The sequence below is a fragment of the Zingiber officinale genome, chromosome 4A, assembly GCF_018446385.1.
Source record: "Zingiber officinale cultivar Zhangliang chromosome 4A, Zo_v1.1, whole genome shotgun sequence".
NCBI lineage: Eukaryota > Viridiplantae > Streptophyta > Magnoliopsida > Zingiberales > Zingiberaceae > Zingiber > Zingiber officinale.
The window spans coordinates 8,248,319-8,271,245 of NC_055992.1; the positions used below are offsets into that span (position 1 = coordinate 8,248,319).

At 39.4% G+C, this 22,927-nt stretch overlaps 1 non-coding gene across 1 annotated transcript; it reads right to left on the reverse strand.

The window, feature by feature from the left end:
• Positions 1–2,005: 2,005 nt before the first annotated feature.
• LOC121973912 lies at positions 2,006–2,111 on the reverse strand. The gene has a single exon (XR_006109818.1). It is a non-coding gene; the product is annotated as a small nucleolar RNA R71 (small nucleolar RNA).
• Between the last annotated feature and the right edge of the window lie 20,816 nt (positions 2,112–22,927).

A 22,927-nucleotide genomic window follows, 5' to 3' on the forward strand; every position in this document is an offset into this window, starting at 1 on the left:
CGGTTCAATTCTACCTTTGTCAACCCGCATTGTAGCATGTTGAGAGCTTTGAAGTCCGTTGATGCTTTCTTTTTCATGTCCGGAGTCCACTGTTCCGGGTCCAGTGGAATTCCAGAGTTGTCAACTGGTGCTCTATAGCTTTTTGTGATGCTAAACCATTGGTCGAAGTCCCCTCCAGTGACTTACCTTCACTTACCTGCCAGACGTCCGATCAGCCTTTGACCCGTCTAGGCTTTGTGCCGGCTATCCGGTCAGCCCGTCGACCTAGCTGGACTTCGTGCCAAACGTCCGGTCAACCCGTCGACCCGTTTGGACTTCGTGCCAGCTATCCGGTCGGTCCATCGACCTAGATGGGCTTCGTGCCAGACATCAGGTCAGCCCGTCAACCTGTCTGGGCTTCTCCTGTACACTCAATCAGAGTGTTCGACAATAACAAAATTAACTTAACCTATTTTGTCATTTATCAAAACTTGAGTTAGACCGTTAGTGTTAACCACACCAACAGGAAGTAGCTATGATGTGATTGTGAATATATGAACTATGTATTTAGATATTTTCCTATGCAATGAAGTGTTTATATCATCATCTATGTCTGTTGTGCCTTATATGCGTTTGACGAAATATGTGAGCTAAATCCATATAGATGTAGGGTTAGATCATCATGTAGAGGAAGAGCCTTGGAATGTAAGATCATGAGACCTTGTGACAGAAGATATCCCTTACTTTCTACGGCAGTTCCTTGAAATGGGGATCGATTCTTGTTAGGAAGATTAATTAGAATTTAGACGGTTCTTCCAAATTAATGTTAGGAAGTGACTTGTGTAATCTAGGAACGTTGACCGTGAGTCATTGTGTGAGAAGGATGTTCCCTATAATCGGACTTCCTATATTACCTCTTCTACTTAATTGCATTAATATACCGTTAGGAAGTGATCTGAGTAATCTAGGAACATGGACCGTGGGCCCTTGTGACAGAAGGATGTTCCCTATAATCGGACTTCCTAAATTACCTCTTCTACTTAATGGCGGTTGAACTTGGGTAAACTCTTCGGTACAATCTTCGCGGGATTATACCGGACTCTAGTTAGTACTCCTACACTAGTGTAAGCATGGAGTTAGAGAGATGAACAATGCATAGGGACATTAACCAGCATCATAGTGAAACCGAAATCCTAGTATCTATCCATCCCCAAATCCAGCTCTCTCTCTTTCTCTACTCTTTACATTCTCTCTTTTCTTCACTCTCTCTTTTCCAACCAATCTTATGTTTGTCTAGATAATTCACTGTGCGAAGTTGACTAGTGCTTAATCAACAGTCTCTGTGGGATCGATAATCTTTTATATTACTGACGACGTAATCGTGCACTTGTGATGATGTAACAAATTTTTGACATTGTTGTCATACACTATTTTCGATTAACATTAGTTGATTAGCATATGAGTTGCTCTAGACATTTTTCTTTTTCATTTTCCTTTTTCTTTCTTGTTTTCATTATGCACTTTCTTTCTTGTAATTTAAATTCGGTATTTTCTTTCTTATTTTTCATATAACATTTTATTTCTTGTCTTTAATTCTTTATTTTTATTTTTATTCCTCGTAATTTTTTTTCTTAAATATCCATGAGCACTAACATGTCAAGTAGGCTTTTGAGAGAATTTTCTACACCCAGTTCTGCTAGATTTATGTCTCCCATTGTGCAGCCTCATATTGAAGTAAAAAGTTTCCAACTAGACCCAGAGTTAATTATTATGATACAAGGTCACAAATTTGGAGGAGAAGTATCAGAAAGCCCTTATCTGCACCTTGAGATATTTCTAGAGCTTTGTGATATGGTGAATTGTGAAGGAGTGCCAGCATATGCAGTTCGATTAATAGTATTTCCTTTTAGTATCAAGAATAAAGCAAAGACTTGGTTATATACCCTCCATCCTCAAAGTATCACGTGTTGGAAATAATTAGAGCAGCAATTTCTGAATCACTTTTTCCCTCCAAGTAGAACGGTTTACATAAGAAATTGTATCACAAATTTTGCTCAAGCAGATGGAGAATCATTATTTGAAGCATGAGACAGATTCAAGAGTCTAGAAAGACAGTGCCCTCATCATGACTTAAAAAAATGACTAACTTTACACATATTCTATATTCTATAAGGAAATTTTTTTTCCAGACAAATATTTCTTCTGCCCAAAGAGGGTCCGTCCAAGAGAAGGTAATAACATGCCAAGTCTAGTTGACCTAGAAACTAGCTTATACCTTTAACTCGGAATGAATGTATATTTTGAATTTGAAAACTTGCCAGCTTTTTTAGCTTGGTTAGGAAGTTTTACTATCCCTTGCCCGAGCACTATAACATCCATCCACAATTTCTTCCAAATATTATATTTGTTTCCCGAACTCTCTCAGTCATTAATTTGGAAAAGATAAAAGGACCTTTATCTCTGTTAGGTCGTTGCATGCGCACACGGTTCTTGATGGACCGACTAGGTAAAGTGAACATGATGTTTTGACCTAAGAATATCTCTAATGTAAAATTTGTCAAAAATTTGTAAAATTAAAAAAATATATATATCAATAAAAAAGTTTTTATAATTATGTAGGTGAGATTTAAGATTTTTAATTCAAGAATAAATTTGAATTTATAAATTTATTTTTTTTTCTCTTTATGGTGGAATCAATAATTAATGTACAAATTGATTCTTTCCAAATAATTAAAAAATAAATTATTTGATGAAATATTTAATTATAATATTTTATTTCATAAATAGTTAGTAATAATTAAAGTGATACCTTTTTTATTTGAAAATAAATATATTTGAGATAAGTTTATATATATATATATAATTAAATTTATAAGTTAATTAAATATTAAATAAAAATATAAATTAAATTAAATTAAAAATCATAAATTTATTAATTTATTAATTATAAATTATAAATAAATTAAATTAAATTAAATATCATAATTAATTAAGATATCAAATAAAAATTATATAGAGATATTAAATAAAAAAATAATAAATAAAAATATATGATTTATAATGTAGGACATGTAAAAAAAATTATATGAAAATTTTTTTTATTGTGCAGAGAAGGATAGATTTTTATACTTAATATAGTATTAATGTAGTATTAATGTGAGATATTAAAATTCTAAAAAATTTATTGAGAGAATTGATATGGGTTAGGTTTTGTGGGTCTCCTGATGAGGAAAGAAAATGAGGAAGGAAAAGTAAGAGAGATAGGCTAATATCGGTCGGGACATACCTTCATGATGAAGGTAGGGTAATATCGGCCGGTACATAACTTCAGGAAGGAGGTAGGCTAATATCGGTCGGGACATACCCCGGTAGGAGGTAAGCCTATATCGACCGAAATATGCCTCCCAGGAGAAAGGCCTATATACTTTACAGGAAGTAGGCTAATATCGGTCGTGATATGCCTTAATGATGAGAGTAGGCTAATATCGGCCGGGACATAACTTCAGGAAGGAGGTAGGCTAATATCGGTCGGGACATACCTCGATAGGAGGTAAGCCTATATCGACCGAAATATGCCTCCCAGGAGAAAGGCCTATATACTTTACGGGAAGTAGGCTAATTTCGGTCGTGAAATGCCTTAATGATGAGAGTAGGCTAATATCGGCCGGGACATAACTTCAGGAAGGAGGTAGGCTAATATCGGTCGGGACATACCTCGATAGGAGGCAAACCTATATCGACCGAAATATGCCTCCCAAGAGAAAGGCCTATATACTTTACGGGAAGTAGGCTAATATCGATCGTAATATACCTTCATGATGAAGGTAGGGTAATATCGGCCGGGACATAACTTCAGGAAGGAGGTAGGCTAATATCGGTCGGGACATACCCCGATAGGAGGTAAGCCTATATCGACCGAAATACGCCTCCCAAGGGAAAGATATATACTCTAAGTGGAGTAGGCTAATATCGGCCGGGACCTAACTTCAGGATGAAGGTAGGCTAATATCGGTCGGGACATACCTTCAAGGGGAGAGCCAATACGGGTCGGTCGATCAATACCTTGGAGAGATACTAGATAAAATGCAGTTTATTAATATAAAAAGGATGCAAATAGAAACTGCATGAAGCTGCATGAGAAAGGATCATAAATGAATATTTCAAAGAAGATAATTAACGATGATATCTGTAATATGTAAATGCATGATAGGTATTATATATTTTGGCAGGAAATATGCTCCCAGATTATTTTGCAGGTACTAAATGACAAAGAAGGTACATCTGGGGTACAAAAAAGATTCCTTAAAAGTCATTTACCACAAGTACGCCGCTGACATCATCTCATAACGAACTCTAACAAACCGGGGTCCACTTCATGACTACGGAGGTTATATGAAGTGGTATAAAAGGGGGAATCCTCTCCGTTGGCAAGGTAAGTGGACGAGTTCATATCATTGCGCACATTGATAACCATAATTTTCCAGCTACTGTTCATCTTCTTCTTCCTTCTTCCACACCAAGAGAGATCACTAACTTGAGCGTCAGAGGGCCTAGCCAGGGATTCCCACCCCGGTCTTAGGTCACTGACGATAGTGTTGGCTGGTCTCTTGTGCGCAGGAAGTCTTGGAAGCTCCGAATCCGGGTGTCTATTCGATTGGGTTTCTCTCTCGTCATCGGATCTTCGTGCAAGGAGGGCATTCGGTGACTCTATTTTTCCCGATCCGCTTTGGGTTTCTCGGATCATTGTTCTACAGGTATTATTCTTCATCAGCGGTGGGTTTCTTTCTTCCGGATTTCCATCGTGTCCAGCTTCTCAGACAGGATCAAATTTGGCGCCGTCTGTGGGAACCTCACCTGAATCTGAGACTACATGATGGAAGAGGCCGAAAAATCAAACCTACTTACTATCAGTCGGGAGGATTTGGATTTTCTCATCAACTCCCATGTCCAGAAAGCCTTGCAGCAACAACAACAACAACTTCAAGCTCATACTGGAGCTACTCTGCAAACAGCTCATAATCCGGCAATATCAACTACTGAGCAGCGGAAAGGAAAGGAACTAGAAGAAGAGGAACATGCATATTTTCCTCCAACTGCTGTTTCTCCGACGAGGCATCCCCGAGCTTTCCTTCGCACTCCTATGGAGCAGGGGGTAGAAGGCCTGTGTTCCAAGAATCCTCTGGTGAAGCACCCGATAAAGAAAAGCGTAAGATTAAAATGATAACTAGTGATAGCTCACCTGAGAAGGTCATCTCCCCATTCTCTCAAAGTGTACTGGATGATCCGCTTCCTAAGCGGTATCAAAACCTGCAGATCGGGGAATATACTGGAACAACAGATCCAGAAGATCATCTGTTGAAATTTAAGAACGTATCATTATTACAACAATTCTCTGATGGAGTGAAGTATCGGATGTTTCTCACTACCCTTGGAGGAGCTGCACAGCGCTGGTTCAAGAGATTACCAGAAAAATCTATTCGAAAATTCAAGGACTTCAAGAAAGTCTTTTTATACCATTTCTCTAGCAACAAGAGGTATCATAAGACTCCTTGGAGTTTGTTTTCAATCAAGCAGTCGACTAAAGAATCTATCCGAGCATACATCAAAAGGTTCAATCAGGTAGCTATTGATATGCCTAATGCTACTACTGAGATATTAGTAAGTGCTTTCTCTCAAGGTCTGAATGATAATGATTTCTTTAAAGATTTGGTAAGAAATCCCCCTGTTAATTTTGATTCCTTGATTGAGAGGGCTACTGAGTTTATTAATGTAGAAGAAGCTCAAGATGCTCGTAAAAAGGAGGGTGTCACCTCTTCTCCTACCCAAATTAAAGAGAAAGCTCCAGCCCCTGTGCCTCCACCCAGAGGTCCTAGAATAACTCATCCACCTCATCGACAACCAGAGTATCGTCCACAAGCTGTACAACATGTGGAGATACAGCCAGAGGCACCGAGGAGGTGGTGCACTTATCATAAAACTAGCAGTCATCATGCTGAAGACTGTTTTGTTTTAAGAAATAGACGAGTCAATAGGGAGCGATATCAGAGGAAGAACTACTATCGACAACAATACCCCAGGCAGCAAAGTCCACCCAAATTGGAATATCGCCCGATCGAGACTCGGCATGAGGCAATACCAGTCCCGACCGATACTAGTCAAGTATCAGAAAAAGCACCTTCTGAAGCTGTGATGACTCGACAGGAAGAAAACAGAAACAATGCTGCTCGAGGCAATATCAATATGATTGCGGGCGGACCCACTGATGGGGATTCTAATAGAGCCAGAAAAGCACATGCCCGAAGATTGGAGATTCATGCAGTAGGGTGCAGCATGGAACGAGCAGCCGGCCCTGAAATAAGTTTCGGGCCCAGAGATCTTGAGGGGGTAGAAATACCTCATCATGATGATCTGATCACCAAAGCTGTGATAGCCAACTACGCCATTGCTCGTACCTTCATAGACACGGGTAGTTCCGTCAATATTATATTCAAGAAGGCTTTCGATCAGCTACAAATTGATCCAAGTGAACTTCAACAAATCGTTACTCCTCTGTATGGATTCACGGGCAATGAAGTACAACCTTTAGGTCAAATAAAGTTGGCCATTTCACTGGGAGAAGAGCCTCTAATGAGAACCAGGAGATCTTATTTTATGGTGGTAGACGCTCCATCCTCTTACAATGTGATATTCGGTCGACCTGCCTTAAACGAGTTTAGGGCGGTTGTTTCTACTTTTTGTCAAAAGATCAAATTTCCTGTGGACGATCAAGTTGGAGAAGTACGGGGTGATCAGAAGACAGCCCGAAAATGTTATGTAGAGATAATTCGAGCTGAAGCTAACACCGCCCGAAAGATTCAAAGAATGGAGGTTAACGCCATCAGGGAAAAACAGCCCGCCCTGGTCTATGAAGAGAAGGAAGAAATTCATATCCAGGCCGGTCGACCTGAAGCTACTATATATATCGCGGCCGATCTTGAGCCTACTCTGTAGGCTGCATTAGTACAATGTTTGGAGAAGAATAATGATGTATTTGCATGGACTCCCAAAGAAGTCTCGAGCGTTTCTCCTACCGTTATGGAACATTCCTTGTATGTCTTCCCGGATGCCCGCCCGGTCATGCAAAGAAAAAGAAGTTTTAGCGCGGAACAAAATCAAATCATCAAAGAAGAAATAACCAAACTTATGGAGGCGGGATATATTAGGGAAGTACAGTTCCCAAGCTGGTTGGCTAATGTGGTGTTAGTCTCTAAACCAGGAAATAAATGGCGAGTCTGCATTGACTTTCGGGATCTCAACAAAGCTTGCCCGAAGGACTATTATCCGTTACCCAGGATTGATCAGCTTGTTGACTCCACCGCCAGATGCGAATATATCTCTATGTTGGACGCTTATCAAGGTTATCATCAAGTTCCCTTGGCCAAAGAAGATCAGGAAAAAGTCAGTTTTATAACATCTGAAGGTACTTATTGCTATAATGTTATGCCCTTTGGACTAAAAAATACAGGAGCAACTTATCAAAGGCTTATGAATAAGGTTTTCCAGAGGCAGATTGGTAGAAATATGGAAGTATATGTTGATGACATCTTAATTAAGTCTCTTCAAGCTGCTGATCTGTGCAGGGATATAGAGGAAACTTGCGAGACTTTAAGACAATATGGGCTCAAGTTAAATCCAAGCAAATGCTTATTCGGCGCGAAGGGAGGAAAATTCCTTGGATATATGGTGTCCGAACGGGGGATAGAGGCCAACCCGAGCAAGGTCAAGACACTGCAGAATATGGAGCCACCGTGCAACATGAGGGAAGCCCAAAGATTGACAGGCCGAATCACAGCCTTGTCTAGATTTATTTCTAGATCGGCTGATCGTAGTTTTCATTTCTTTAAAATACTCAGAAAGGCTAATAAGTTTCAATTGAATGAGGAGTGTGATAAGGCTTTCCAAGAATTGAAAGATTATTTGGCTACTCTCCCTGTGTTGGCTAAACCTATAGTAGGAGAAACTCTGTGGGTATACTTGTCGGCTAATGAAAACGCCGTAGGTTCTGTACTAGTTAGACAAGAGGAAAAGGAGCAACAACATGTATATTTTTCTAGCCATTTATTAAAAGGAGCTGAGTGTAGATACACTATACTAGAGAAATTAGCTTACGCCCTAGCATTGACTGCTCAGAGGTTGCGCCCATATTTCTTAGCACATGAGATTATTGTATTAACTAACAACACTCTTGGGCGAGTGTTACTCAACCCAGAGGCATCAGGACGGCTGATCAAATGGACAACTGAACTTGGGGAATATGACATCCAATATCAACCTCGCTCGGCCATCAAGGCACAAGCTCTAGCGGACTTCATCATAGAAGTTCAAGGCCCCGAGGAAGAAAGCACCTGGAAGGTTTATGTAGATGGTTCTTCAACTAGACAAGGTAGCGAAATTGGTGTTCTTCTTATATCACCAAGGGAAGACAAGCTGCAACTCTCCATCAGGTTGAATTACAGAGCTACCAATAACGAAGCAGAATATGAAGCCTTAATAGCCGGCTTGCAAGCTGCTCGACATATAGGGGCAGCTCGGGTCCTTATCTATTCCGATTCTCAATTAGCAGCTCAACAACTATCAGGTAATTTTGAAATCAATAATGATAGGCTTAAGTTATATGCTGAAGCGTTTGATAAGTTGAAGTCCCAGTTTCAAGAAGTAAATATACAAAAGGTTCCTAGATCTGAAAATCAAGTAGCAGATGAATTGGCTAAATTGGCTTCTGCTATAGTAGATAGGCCCGTGGAACAAACTCTGTTAGTATCTTGTATTAAAAGACACGCTGAAGCAGATATTCAAAGCGATTGGAGGGCTCAGATCATATTATACTTGCAGCAAAGTATTCTTCCTAGTGATGTAGAACAGGCAAGAGTATTTAAGAAGAGGGCCGCTCAATACACTATGGTGGGAGAACAGTTATATAAAAGGGCTTTTTCCAGACCTTTGCTTAAATGTATTGGCACAGAAGATATACAGTTTATTTTACGAGAAGTTCATCAAGGTTCGTGTGGTAGTCATATAGGGGGAAGATCTTTGGCTCGTAAAATTCTGTTAGCAGGTTATTTTTGGCCCACTTTACATGAAGATGCTAACAAGCTGGTGAGAACTTGTGTTTCCTGTCAAAAACATCAAAATATCTCACATCATCCTACACAGTTATTGAGAACCTCTATAGTTGCGTGTCCCTTTGATTAGTGGGACATGGACATAGTAGGACAGTTTCCTATGGCAGCTGCATAGAGAAAATTCTTATTGGTAGCGGTGGATTATTTTTCTAAATGGGTGGAGGCAGAACCACTTGCTCGAATTACTGAAGATGCAGTTATTAAATTTTTATGGAAAAATATAATCTGCAGATTTGGCATTCCTCATAAATTGGTCTCTGATAATGGAAGGCAATTCCAAGGGGATAGGATTTTAGATTGGTGCAACAGTTACGGCATCATTTAGGCCTTCACTTCCGTAGCTTACCCACAAAGCAATGGTCAAGCAGAGGTAACTAATAGGGAGATTATTAGAGGTCTAAAAACCAAATTGGATCATGTTAGAGGTAGCTGGGTAGATGAATTACCCAGTGTTCTTTGGGCTCACCACACTACACCCCGGGAAGCTACAGGAATCACGCCTTTTCAGTTAGTTTATGGAGGAGAAGCAATAATTCCCATCGAGGTGGGGGTAGAATCTGATAGACGGCGATTATATGATGAGGACAATGAAGGTCGACGACTTATAGAGCTAGATTTGATAGAGGAAATAAGAGATAAAGTTGCTACCCGTCTTGTATCATATCGACAGCGAATGAGGCAAAACTATAACAAGAGAGTGATACCCAGATTTTTCCAAGTGGGGGATTTGGTATGGAAACGAATTAAACCTGTTGGAGATATCAGTAAGCTGGCACCACAATAGGGAGGACCTTACAAAGTGGTAGAAAAGCTCGCATCAGGCTCATATTATCTTCAAGATGCTGAAGGGAGAATTTTAGAACGCCCTTGGAGCGCTAATCATTTACAGCCTTATCGAACCTGACCAAATCATACTATTTAAGAAAGTGTTCACAATTATTTGAAGTCCCTGGTGAACTGAGGACAAATATACCTACAGTTTATGTACCCTACTTCTTTTAATGAAAGTCAGGCAAGACAAATATCATCACTGGAAATAAGTATGGTTCATACAGATTGATAAATATCCAGAGAACCTTCATTTTCTATTTCGAGCAATCAATAGAAGGACATCCCAAAAGGCCTATTTAGCTCCCCTCAAAGTCAAGAAACCTTAAAAACTGTCAAGAGGTTAGTACAAGAGTCATATTTTTGCATAGACTACAAGTCGATTGGGAAATTCTATGAAGTAACTCGATCGGGTCTTCATAGGAGGAACCGGAGACTCTAAACCATCTCAGAAGCAAAATTCGATCGGGAAATTCTATGAAGTAACTCGATCGGGTCTTCATAGGAGGAACCGGAGACTCTAAACCATCTCAGAGCAAAAGTCGATCGAGAAATTCTATGAAGTAACTCAGTCGGGTCTTCATAGGAGGAATCGGAGACTCTAAACCATCTCAGAGCAAAAGTCGATCGGGAAATTCTATGAAGTAACTCGATCGGGTCTTCATAGGAGGAACCGGAGACTCTAAACCATCTCAGAAGCAAAAGTCGATCGGGAAATTCTATGAAGTAACTCGATCGGGTCTTCATAAGAGGAACCGGAGACTCTAAACCATCTCAGAGCAAAAGTTGATCGGGAAATTCTATGAAGTAACTCGGTCGGATCTTCATAGGAGGAACCGGAGACTCTAAACCATCTCAGAGCAAAAGTCGATCGGGTCTTCATAGGAGGAATCGGAGACTCTAAACCATCTCAGAGCAAAAGTCGATCGGGAAATTCTATGAAGTAACTCGATCGGGTCTTCATAGGAGGAACCGGAGACTCTAAGCCATCTCAGAGCAAAAGTCGGTCGGGAAATTCTATGAAGTAACTCGATCGGGTCTTCATAGAAGGAATCGGAGACTCTAAACCATCTCAGAGCAAAAGTCGATCGGGAAATTCTATGAAGTAACTCGGTCGGGTCTTCATAGGAGGAACCGGAGACTCTAAACCATCTCAGAGCAAAAGTCGATCGGGAAATTGTATGCAGTAACTCGATCGGGTCTTCATAGGAGGAACTGGAGACTCTAAACCATCTCAGAGCAAAAGTCGATCGGGAAATTCTATGGAGTAACTCGGTCGGGTCTTCATAGGAGGAACTGGAGACTCTAAACCATCTCAGAAGCAAAAGTCGATCGGGAAATTCTATGAAGTAACTCGGTCGGGTCTTCATAGGAGGAACCGGAGACTCTAAACCATCTCAGAAGCAAAAGTCGATCGGGAAATTCTATGAAGTAACTCGATCGGGTCTTCATAGGAGAAACCGGAGACTCTAAACCATCTCAGAAGCAAAAATCGATCAGAAAATTCTATGAAGTAACTCGAACGGGTCTTCTAACCCATCACAAATCACCATTAAGAGATCTTATAAATTCAAGACCTAATTCACCGAGATTATGCGGACACGAGGCTGGAATTCAAAAGGGGTGCTATACATATGATACATTATTCATTTGGAGGTCTATCCATTTAGAAGTCTTTATTTAAAAATTTGCCTGGAATAATATGTTCAACTCAGAACTCAGAAATTTTACACAGCTCTTTATCTAGAGATCAATTGAAGTTATGCATTCTTTTGGGAATTATGAAGTATACCGTATATTGTCTGCAGAAGAATTCATCATGACAAAGATTAACTTCAAGAGATAAGCCAGGAATTCTCGAATAAAGTTTATACTCAATATTCAAAAGTATTTCAGAATGGGTGTTCTCAAATCAGCATGATAAAGAAGCAAGTAAGTATCAAAATTTTCTTATGTACTGCAAGTACTTAGTTATATAGCTTTAATCACACTTTTCTTTTCATTAGCAGTTCCTATAGTACAAATCTTTTATGAATGATCTCTTTAAACATTCGGAAAAGGGCCTTTTAAATCCGCGGGCAGTTCTTCGTTAAGCCTGCGGCGATTTATGAAAGAAAGGGGAGGTTCTTTGGGTAGGTAACCACCCTCTCTTAATTGTTGAAGAACTCCCGATACAGAATGGTTTAGAGCACCTACTATCCTACGAACGAATTCCCGAGCAAAGGCTAAAGACTTCAAATAAGTCTGACGCCATTCTTCCCACCGGCTCTTCTATTGGTCCTTGTAATTTTGAAAATCAGTTTGTAAACTCACGTTCTGATCTTGCAAGGCGTCTTTCTCTGATTTAAGCTGCTCTAATTCCTTCTGAAGCAGTGATAATTCAACCTCTTGGGCTTTTCTCTGCTCTTGTTCCTGTAGGAGAATGAAATCATGAGAGGCTAAGTCCTGAGCTTGATCAAAAAGACAGGCATTATGGGGCTTCTCTACTTTCTCTAAAATAAGACTTTTTTTAGAAGCATCTGAGAGAGCTTTCTCTTTCAAAGCAATCTCTAGTCGAAGACCAGAGTGTAACCTATCCACCTGTAATTCTAACGTCCTTCTAGCAAGCTCTTTATCTTTCAACATTTGTTGACATTCCTCCAATTCTTGTTTCAAGGTTACCAATTGTTGATTTTGCAAGGCCACCTTCTCCTGCAACTGAGCCATATCATTGTTAGAAGAAGGCGAAGCAGACTTCAATGTCTCCAGTTGAGCTTTCAACTTATTGTTCTCATGATCCTTAGCTGTGAGTAGTTGGTCGATATGTAGACTTGTGGCAAGAAACTAAACAAAAGGACAATGTAAGCTAAAAATGAAGATACAAAGTTGATAACATATAACCAGAAAAACTTACAGCCACGGCCTGACGACTATGGCGATCAGCTCGATGTGGGAGACTAAGACCTCTTAGTTGCTCATAACCCTGCATCCAAGATTTGGCCAGTAAACCTTGTAGTTGCAAAGTGTCATAGCTAGGTAGACTAGAGGGTTGTCCCAATTGAGAAGGTAAGCCCGCAGCCAGTGTAAATAAAGGACGGGGGAGAGAGGAAGCAAGAGGTGGAGAAGAAGAGGATGCAATAGAAGGAAAAGGGATAGTAGAAGCAGGAGGAGCAGGGGAGGAACTAGATGGAATAGAAGGTAACAGTGTAGGAAGGGTTGTTGCAATGGTGGGAACACTAACAGTTGAAGGATCGACACCTGGAAAAGATCGTCGGCAGGGTGTCCGTTTTGCTCGAGGCCTAGAAGCCAAGGGAGGCAAGGCCAATGCCAAGGATGCAGAAGACACGGGAGGGACAACAGTCATCTCAAAAGTAGAAGGAGCTGAAATAATAGAAGAAGAAGGGATAAGTAGACCGGGCCTCATCATCCTAAGAGTAGGATTGGATATAATATGGGTGGGAGTTATCGGTGTCTTACCTCTCTCAAAAGAAACAGACGCCGGAACAAGAGGAGCTTGCACAAAAGTGCCAAAGAAATCGCCGAAGGGAGAGTCCTTAGTGAGATTTGGCTTCTTAACTAAGGTAACAAAAGGCTCTTCTTCCTCCTCTTCCAGGAGTGCAACACCCTCTGCCCTTCGTTCTTCTTCGGAAAGCAAGCCCAAAGTGGAGGGATTAGGATCGGATCGGCGAGCAAATAACCATTTTTCTCCAAGATTATTGACGAAAGATTTAGTCATAGCGGAATTCTTGTACATAAAAGCTGGAAGAAGAGCATCAGCTGAAATACAGAGGATAAACATCATTATCAAAGAGATATACTAGTCAGCAGAGGCAGAGTGAAATAATTATACTCACCAAAGGAACTATCCAAAGGAGTGTCAATGTTGTCTATTCCGAAGGGAAACATCAAGCCCTCTTCGATTAGATGTGGCAAACTGAATTTTGCTCCTCCCAGTATGGGTAGAGCATAAACAACAGAGGGATCGTTAAGAAGATCGTGGGTGTCAGGAAGCGGAGGTAAATCATGTATCCATTAAATAGGAAACGGAGGGGGAGAAGGGAGACGCATGTAGAAAATTTACGATACCATTCACCTTGAGGAGGAATGCGGTTAAACAGAATGTTCTTGGGACGAGACTGGAACTTGAAAACGCCAACATCTACTCGGCGAGGAATGAAGAAGTGATGAAAAAGACGGGGAGACAAGGGGAAATCCAACAGTTTTGATACCCCAATAAAACCCATTAGAATAGAAAAAGATTGAGGGACAAACTGGTTAAGCGGGATATCAAAATAGCGGCTGACATTGCAAAAAAAAAGGATGAAGGGGAAATCTAAAACCTTGTAAGACTTGGTCCCTGAAGATGGAGATACATCCTAAAGGGGGAAGATGTGGACCCTCATGAGGAGCGGGACGGATGATATAGGAAGGAAAACCATAGGTTGCCTGTAAGTCCACTTCTTCTGTATCTATGAGGTCGGAAGAGCATGAGAGAAACCACGCGGGAGGAGAAACCGCCATAGGGAGAAGCAATCACAGAAAAAGGAATCAAGCAAGAAGACGAAAGATGAAGAAAAACAGGAGAAAACTTCGTAAACCCTTATCTCTCTTTTTTGCCTTGTGCTAAAACCCCTAAGCTGAAACGGCAAAAGGGAAAAAGGAGAGTAAAAAGTGCTTGGAGTATCAATCGTCATAAATAGGTAATAATATTAAAGAATAAAATCAAGAGAAAGAAGTAAAGTTAAAAAAGCTACCTAGGAAAAGGTGTGAGTTTCCTTAGAAATACTCTTAGGAAACCCTGACAAGGACAGATAGAAATTAGTATAATAACTATAAGTTTAAGACGTGGGTGTAATAAAATGGAAGTTGAACGTCAAATAGTAGTTAATAGATGAGATCCATAGATAAAAATCGGACAGTTTTGATAAATCGACCGAGATAAAGATCACTCAAAATATATTGACCGAAGGCTTATTATAATAAGGCAAATAATATACACTATAATAAAACCCCATGAGAACCAATTACTATGTGGGAAAAGACATATGAAGACACGAGGGTAAACCGGCCGAGTAAAATAAAATTGACCCATATTAAGAATAGCATAATAAAGTTGTGTTAAGTCAGGCGAAATATGACTAAACTATGAAATATTGGGCGATATTTATCGATCCTAATATATATCGACCAGTCATTAAGAGACGAGCTGTCAGGAAAAAGGGTATGATGACAAACCAAGCAACATCGAACACATTCATACAGAATAGGTAGCTAGTGAGGGTAAGCCGATCAATCAAAAAAGATCGACCAATATTAAGAATACCATGATAAAAATATGTCCAATCGGGCGAGACATAATTAAGCTATAAAATATCGGGCGGTATTTAGCAATCTTAATATATACCGATCGATCATTAAGAAGAGACCCGTAGGGAAATGTCGCGTTATGGTAAACCAAATAACAGTAGATACATTTACAGAAAACAGATAGTTATCCTGAGAAAGAGTAAGATTCACAACCCAAAGGGGATAATCAAAGTCACACGAGCTTATCATTACAGAATCCCAATAACTTGAATCTAAGTTAGAGTCAACCTAGGGTACAGATCAGGAGGTTTGTTTTCAATTAGTTTGCGCTTATTTAAGAAATTAGGAGGAGGGTCACGAGATAAGTAACTCTCTTCTCTTAATTGCTGAATTGCCCCTTGAGCTCCCGCAGTAAAGGCAGATAGAATGGATCTCACGATCGGCCTGTTGAACTCGGGAGATTCAATCATGGTCGTGGCTCGTTCCTTGTAACGAACATCCTCGTTCCCTTTGTAGACTACCAACGCCATCTGAGAGGTCTTTAATTCATCTTCTTTGGCAGAAGCCTCGGCTTTAGCCGAATCAAGGGAGGTGGTCAGGGAGGCTACCTCATCCTCTTTCAGTTGCAAGGCTTTGAGCTTCTCAGTCAATTCCGCTTCATAATTATCCTTCAGCTCGCCAAGTTTGGAAGTCAATTCTTGGTTGAGGTCCGTAACCGATTTATATTTTGCCTGAAGACTTTCAATTTGTACTTCGAGTTGTTCCTTGGTGGTAGCAGAAAACGCGGTGGAAGATAATCCAACAACCTCTTGCTTTAGCTTATCATTCTCCGATCTCAACCTCTTGTTCTCAGTGTATAAGTTGTGTAGTAGTCGAGAGAAACCCATATTTTCTATCCATCGCTGGAAATATAATGAAAAGTCATAAGATAATAGTTGAGAAATAGAAAATAAGCGTTAATAAGCATACCCGATTCTCCTTGTGAGAGAAGCGATCAATTGCCTCAGGAATAGAAAGCTCTTCAAAAAGGGGACGAACTTCATCCCAAGAGCTGGCAAAAGAAACCCCTAATAATATGGGGAGAACAGGAACGGCAGAAGAACCGGCCGAGAAGGAAGAAGTAGGAATAGAGGGGGGGCAAAGACTAAGTAAGAAGAAGGCGAGGAAGGCAAAGACCCAGAAGTTGGTATAGATAGAGGAAAAGTAAAAGAAACATCCCCAGAGGCGCTGGCACTGGAAAAAGGCGAGGCAGGAAAATTAAGAGAAGGATAAAGCTCCGCCAGCGTCGGCTCGTCAGAAGGAAGGCCAGCCGAAGCAAAGCCTTCTGAGACCAACTCGTCGGCAGGAAGAATGAGCCTCCTTTTTGAGGGAGGAGCTCTGGTTAGTTTGCGTCCTGGACGCTTGCCCGTGGAAACTTCAGCTATCAATTTACCAGAGCTACCAAGAGACGTGAGCTCAATGAAAGGAAGAGAGGTAGACGAGGGGATAGCAGCAACCACTGGAGAGGTAACAGTGGGTATAGGATTGGGAAGGATCTCTGCAGCAAGATCCTCAGGAGAACCTTCAGGAGCCTCACGAACCCCTGAAGAGCTAGGTATTTCAGCTAAGGAAGCTGGCTCTTCAATTGAGGGTGGAGGGGTGATAGCGGCCAGAAACTCGGCTTCCTTGGCACGAAGCAGGTCCTCTTCCACGCGTATTTCTTCATCAATCAAGGCATCATAAAAGCTCTCCACTGTACAGAAAAGAAAAACAGTTTAGGCAGTTAAAAGCAAGAAGAAAGGAACCAGATGTTACCTAAAGAAATGTGGGTATCAGGTTTGACGGGGCTTAAACCAAATAGGTATAGAAGCTCGACCTTCAACCATTTCGGGATCGAAAGTCGATGACCTAATAACTTCTCACAATAAATAGGAAAAGAGGAAAGAAGATGAAATTCTCTAACATCAGGCAAGGGAGGCAAGAAGGATTTCCAAGCAGGAGACCAAGGAATAGGTCCCGGAAACTTTAAAAAGAAAAAACGAGATTTCCAGGCTTTGAGAGACGATGGCATATCTCCAAAAAGGATCATTTTAGTTCGCGATTGGAATAAGAAGACACCAGGTTCCGAGTACTTAGGATAGGAAAACATGAAGAAATTTTGAGGAGTAGGAGGAATATCCCGTAGACGAAACAACATGTAAGTACCGCATAGATAACGAAATGCATTAGGGGCGAACTGCTGCAAAGGAATATCAAAATACTGACTTATCTCAATCAAAAAAGGAGGAATGGGGAATCTTAAGCCCCCTATCAACTGGTCCTTGAAAAAAGTCACGCAGTTATCAGGGGGATGATGAGGTCGATCATTCGGTGTTGGGAGTATGATTCTATATTCCCTAGGAATTTCATATTGACGACGGATGGATAATCTAGCGTTCTTATCAAAGGTAGAAGACATATGGACATACCAAGGAGCAATTGTTTCTGCAGCCATGGACAAAAGCATAAGCTAGTGAAGCAACAGGTTACTTACTGAAGACAAGAAAAGAGATCGTCAAGAAACGATGAGCCCGGGATATGGTTGAAGGCAGCAACAAGAAAAGAACTCTAGAGAAGAAAAAAGGAAGGACAAGGTTTAAAAGGAGACGAAGGGTTTAGGGTTTGAAAAGCGCACAACTGTCGTCAGATCAAGACACTGGTATCTCAGCAGACGCTGAGGATCGCAATAGAAAGGCAAAAGACCTACGTGACGTGGCGGTCAGAAAAAGTATGTGCCATACCATCATAAAAACATTCACATCGGATGTGATAGGTCGGATCACACTGGGGTTGGTAGCGTCTTGGAGTATGTCTCTAACACTCTCTCACCCAGAGAAGAACCAATCACTAGCTAGGAAGCTTCGAAAGAAGATGTGCACAACTAGGTATAATAAAATAAAAGAGATTGAACTTTTGACTAAGCCCAGGCTAAAGACAAAAATATTTAAGGATGGAGATTCAGGCGAGTGACAACTTTTAAATTAATATCCTTATAAAATACAAACTAATATTTATCAAAGTAGTTTTATACTGATATAACTATGATTATGCTAGATAAGTATAGTGTTGACTGTGATCAATAAGACAATATTGGCTGGTATAACATTAGTTATAATGTGAAGATGTTCCGACAGTTAAAATAGCCTTAGCTATAATAAATAACACACAAGATACACCAAGGAATGATGAATGCCACATCACAGTTAATCTGGTAAATTACAGAAGGATTCAATAAAACCACTTAATTCGACACAAAAGTTTATTTTTACACTCAGAATCTGATCAGGATACACAATATTACATTTCCCCTAAGAACAGTAAAACCTCAGCTAGATAACAAATATTACAAACATAAACTCTTAGAATGTTCAGAAAATTTCAATCCCACTGGATTCAACATTACCACGGAGCGGAGATAGAGATAACTCACTTCGTCCAAGCTTGTCAAGGCTCATAAGTGGCAATATGCTGCCTAAGACGAAGAAAGCAACAAAAAACAGAAAAGCTCAGAGGCAACGGGACAGGGAAACATTTATTCATTCCATGATGGAAAAATAAATGTAAAAACCACTTCCCCTCTCAAGCCGTCTGAGCTCGGTAAGTGAAGCAACCAAGTATAGCCCAAGGGTAACATGTGTTGTGCCCTTCACACAACACCCTTGGGTCATTTGGCTGTCCCTTTATGAGTAGCAAAAATCTCTCTGAAGTTCCTTGAGTCCTTCAGAGCATCGGCGTCTTTGGATGAAAAATCTGAGATGTGAAGATCCATCTCTTAAGACAATCCCTTGAACCCCAGAGCTAGCCGTAGCAAAAATCCCAATAAACTCATATATAGATCTCACCTGGTCCAACAAAAGTCGCCCCCAAAGGGGAGGATCTGAGACCATAACCTTAGCAATAAGAGATGACAAGGAAGGAAAAGAACTGAAATGGGTGGTGGATGAAGAGAAGGTTGTAAGCCTATTTAAAGAAGCAAAAGGCTCACAGGATCACTATACTTGGTTTAAAGAGACAGTGGTACACAAAATCTGTGAGGTCATTTCAATATCTGGAGCAGAGTCACGGGTAGGAAAAGACAAGACTATACTTATGTCTAGTCAATCGTCTACACCTCGTTCGACTAGACTTGAAGGGAAGGCTAGTGATATGGGTTAGGTTTTGTGGGTCTCCTGATGAGGAAAGAAAAGGAGGAAGGAAAAGCAAGAGAGATAAGCTAATATCGGTCGGGACATACCTTCATGATGAAGGTAGGGTAATATCGGCCGGTACATAACTTCAGGAAGGAGGTAGGCTAATATCGGTCGGGACATACCCCGATAGGACGTAAGCCTATATCGACCGAAATATGCCTCCCAGGAGAAAGGCCTATATACTTTACGGGAAGTAGGCTAATATCGGTCGTGATATGCCTTAATAATGAGAGTAGGCTAATATCGGCCGGGACATAACTTCAGGAAGGAGGTAGGCTAATATCGGTCGGGACATACCTCGATAGAAGGTAAGCCTATATCGACCGAAATATGCCTCCCAGGAGAAATACCTATATACTTTACGGAAAGTAGGCTAATATCGGTCGTAATATGCCTTAATGATGAGAGTAGGCTAATATCGGCCGGGACATAACTTCAGGAAGGAGGTAGGCTAATATCGGTCGGGACATACCCCGATAGGAGGTAAACCTATATCGACCGAAATATGCCTCCTAGGAGAAAGACCTATATACTTTACGGGAAGTAGGCTAATATCGGTCGCGATATACCTTCATGATGAATGTAGGGTAATATCGGCCGGGACATAACTTCAGGAAGGAGGTAGGCTAATATCGGTCGGGACATACCCCGATAGGAGGTAAGCCTATATCGACCAAAATACGCCTCCCAAGGGAAAGATATATACTCTAAGTGGAGTAGGCTAATATCGGTCGGGACCTAACTTCAGGACGAAGGTAGGCTAATATTGGCCGGGACATACCTTCAAGGGGAGAGCCAATACGGGTCAGTCGATCAATACCTTGGAGAGATACTAGATCAAATGCAGTTTATTAATATAAAAAGGATGCAAATAGAAACTGCATGAAGCTGCATGAGAAAGGATCATAAATGAATATTTCAAAGAAGATAATTAACGAGGATATCTGTAATATGTAAATGCATGACAGGTGTTATATATTTTGACGGGAAATATGCTCCCAGATTATTTTGCAGGTATTAAATGACAAAGAAGGTACATCTGGGATATAAAAAAGATTCCTTAAAAGTCATTTACCACAAGTACGCCGCTGACGTCATCTCATAACGAACTCTAACAAACCGGGGTCCACTTCATGACTACGGAGGTTATATGAAATGGTATAAAAAGGGGAATCCTCTCTGTTGGCAATGTAAGTGGACGAGTTCATATCATTGCGCACATTGATAACCCTAATTTTCCAGCTACTGTTCATCTTCTTCTTCCTTCTTCCATACCAAGAGAGATCACTAACTTGAGCGTCGGAGGGCTTAGTCAGGGATTTCCACCCCGGTCTTAGGTCACTGACGATAGTATTGACTGGTCTCTTGTGCGCAGGAAGTCTTGGAAGCTCCGAATCTGGGTGTCTCTTCGATTGGGTTTCTCTCTCGTCATCGGATCTTCGTACAAGGAGGGTATTCGGTGACTCTATTTTTCCCAATCCGCTTTGGGTTTCTCGGATCATTGTTCTACAGGTATTATTCTTCATCAGCGGTGGATTTCTTTCTTCCAGATTTCTGTCGTGTTCAGCTTCTCAGACAGGATCAAGAATTTTGAGAGATTTTATACTTATAATTTAGTATTGATATGACATATTAAAAATTATATAAAAAAAATACCCTAAGTCCATCCTTTGCTCTGGTAGATGCACGCGCTGCAAGTTTTAAAATCTGAATTTGATGTTTCAAATTCATCCATTAATTACCGTCACCTTGGCTGCTATATTTATTGAGCCTTGACATAATGTAATTACACCATTCTAAAAAGAGTAGTACTAAATGATAATTAAAATATATTTTATAAGTCATCATCAAACATATTTTAATATTATCATATTCATATATTAACAGGGCGGCCCTGACTTTTTGGGCCATTGGGTGAAAAGAAAAGTGACCTTTATAGGAAAATTAGTAAATAATTTACTAATGTAAAATTTATATATAGTTTAATAGAAAATTTTAAAAATTAATATATTTCATTTAAAATATGATAAATTCCATATAAAATTTATTTATTAAGATACTTCAAAAAGTGCAACAGCATATAAAAATATTTTTACTAAGTTTCTCTAAAAAATATAATACTTACAAATATAAAAAAAAAGTATGAAATAATTATTAAAAAAATCTATATTTTTCTAACGTCTTGAGAAGTAAAATCATTAATAAGGTCTTCAAAATCAAGTTTTTCTAATACCTCATTTTCAATATATAAAATTGTCAAACCATTTACATTCAAATCATTATCATCATTTTCTCTCAATTCTTTCTGCTCAATCGTTGTATGATTATGATCATCATTTTCTCTCAATTTTTCCCGCTCAATGATTGCATGATCATTTAATTCTTCTTGATTATTCGATTGCTGCTCATTTGTTGCATGATCATTTAGTTCTTCTTGACTTTCTTCTTGTAATTCATCAACTGAATCTTCAATTGAAGAGCTAGCTTTAAAAAAACTTACGAATAACACCTTTGTGAGTTTTAATAATTCGTTCCACTTTTTTTTTTGTTTCTTTTCTAACTCCAAGATTGATATTTTTTTGGAAACATGTTTTTACTATAAATTTCAAGTGTAAAAATAAAACACACAAAACCAACAACAAAGCTAATAATGAAACAAATACAAGCAATGAAAATAATAGTTAAAGAACATTTGTACTTGAAGCAATCAATGTAATCTATTCTATGATGATTAAAATTGGGATGATTTATTTAAACTCTTTCAATTCTCTAACAAAAATCATAAAATATTGACTCCAATACAATATTAAAAATCAATATTGAATATTAACAATAAGGAAAAATATAAATAAGTAGGCAATTTACGTTTTAAGTTTTTATATTGATGAATGATGATGTTGATGAAACTAAAATTAATAAACTTTTCTAATTTAATTAGAAGAGAGTCAAAGGAGAAGAAGGAAGGAAATTAACATTATTCATACTTTACTCTTTATAATCTTATGACTTCTGTAAACAAATTAATGAAGAAAGAATTATACAAAAAATAAAATCTTGAACAGAGAAAAAAAACATCGTTTACCTTACTTTTTTTTTATTTCTTTTCTTTTTTAGATTTTTTTTCTTAAATTTTCAAAGAAAATATATTTTCTTAGACTTTATTAAAATAATCCAATCAAGTATATTTTTTTATTAAAACAATCTAAGTATATATAATATATATTATATATGCGTGTTAAATTTAGGGCTCTTAAAAATCGAGGATCTTTGGTCATCGCCTGGTGACATACCTCAAAACCGACCTTGTATATTAATTATATATATATATATATATATTATAATTCATTTTTAATTAATCAAATTTTTATCAACAAAATATACTGTTCTAACAAACTTCAACTTCCCTCTCGCTCCTTCCGCTCAATAAAATATTCACCCTCGGGATCCCAACCAAACTCTTTGAAT